The following is a 2,033-nucleotide window of genomic DNA, read 5'->3' on the forward strand; positions in this document are numbered from 1 at the left end:
GTGTATTATAATTTCCCTCTCAACCATGTAACTATCTACACGGTCGAGTGGAAAATTATAACTAACAGTTTATTATTATCCCAGATAACAATTCGTGCGAGCTCATATTGTCCTCACGCGTGCGTCTCACACTGTGTCCGCACAGTGCTATCACGCTGTCTCGCACGACGTGATGGAGACGGGTGTATATCAGTTGGACACGGGGCAATTGGACACAGTCCAATCACAAGTCGCTGTTCCAAGGGACCCTACAAATGTCTCTAATCACACGGTGCTATGATTGGCTGTGTCCAAATGCACCGTGTCCAAGTGCACCGCTCCCGATGGAGACACGCGTAGCGCAATGAATCGCATTGTACAATTACGCCGTGAACTCCTTGAGTTAATGGCTTGGTTTACATCGTGCACTTGATACGCATACTATATAGTAACTTTCTATTAAATAATCTTAATATTGAGAATGCATATCAACGATGACGCATTTAATCGATACAATAAGTATTCTTGATTAGTATTATACCAGCTTAATATATCGTTATTTATATACTTCGTCGATATTAAGATTATCTAATAGAAGGTTACTATTTAATATGCGTATCAAGTGCACGATGTAAACCAAGCCATTATATACTGAACTGCATACACATGCTTATTATTGTTAGTACAAAACCAAAAAATATATGTATTAATTTATATGTATTAATTTCATATAAGGTTTGTTTCGCGTCGCATACCCCAACATGCTCTTACTCGCTCGCACTCTGATTGGATCACGTCACCACGCGGACCAATCAGAGTGCGTTGAAGCGAGTAGGAGCACGTTAGGGAATGCAACGCGAACAAACCTATAATCAATTTCAATAATAAATAGTAATACTTTTACATTTTTATATTTAAAATTGTATTGTAGATATAAAATCACTAAACGGATTTGCCCTCATATGAGATTCATATTGCTCGCACGCGTGCGACTTCACGCATACGAGTTATATCAGTTTCACTTGCGGATCAGAGATCCCATACAGCATAGAACATAGAAAAAACGTTGATGAGACAACGTTGCAACTTTGCAACGTTGAAGATAGAAGTGCAGATGTTTTTTCTGCATAGAATATATGTTAATTTTTCTACATTAATTACAAGATATTGCTGCAATATTAAATATATATTGAACAAAAAGTACAATTTTTTGCAATAATATTTGAGGAGCATTATAAAATTATATTATTAATAATATTAAGGAAAAATTTTTTTATTATATAATAATATTAATAAAATAAATTATTATAAAATTTTATTATATTAATCTATATGTATTATATTATATTACAATATATTTATATATATTACAATATATCATAATTATATATATTTTTCTTATTATTTATATATAAAATTGAAATGTGTTTAAGTAATTTTGCGCAAACCCTGAATATTCTTTTATTTCATAATTTTCTCTATTCCATAGAGTCTGATGCAAGCTGTACCGATAACAAAAGATGCATAAAAAACATTAAACTGGAAGGAATAGTCGAAGTCACTTTGCAAATAACTAAATAAACTTTAGAGATATTAAATAAAATAGATAGGCGAATTAACGCGTCTTTGTTAGGTACGTTATAATATACTGTGAACACTGTAAGTATACATTTTATAAGCATAAATTGTAAAAACATCGTTGGAGTCATTGAAATCACCGCATGCCGCTTGATCGTCAGGTTAAGCAACGCAGTCAGGATATGTAGATGGGTGACCGATATATGGCTTCGGATTCGAAATTATCGAGAGAGGATTCGCGAAAGTTTTTGAATGTGTTTGACAATCTTCGGTTTCTAGCAATTATAAGACATGAGAAAATTAGGAATTAGTTTTTTATTATGAAACAATAAGAATAAATAAGACGTTGAAATGTCAAGAAATGTCAAAGAAAAAATCAACAATCGCAGACATTTTTACATTATATCAAGATTTATGCAACGTTGATTCAATGTTTCTGCAATATTGACATTGTTGCAATTCAACATTTTTGCAAC

The sequence above is a fragment of the Odontomachus brunneus genome, unplaced genomic scaffold (assembly GCF_010583005.1).
Source record: "Odontomachus brunneus isolate Ranch 3 - 2012 unplaced genomic scaffold, Obru_v1 Obru_scaffold_314, whole genome shotgun sequence".
NCBI classification, from domain to species: Eukaryota; Metazoa; Arthropoda; class Insecta; order Hymenoptera; family Formicidae; genus Odontomachus; species Odontomachus brunneus.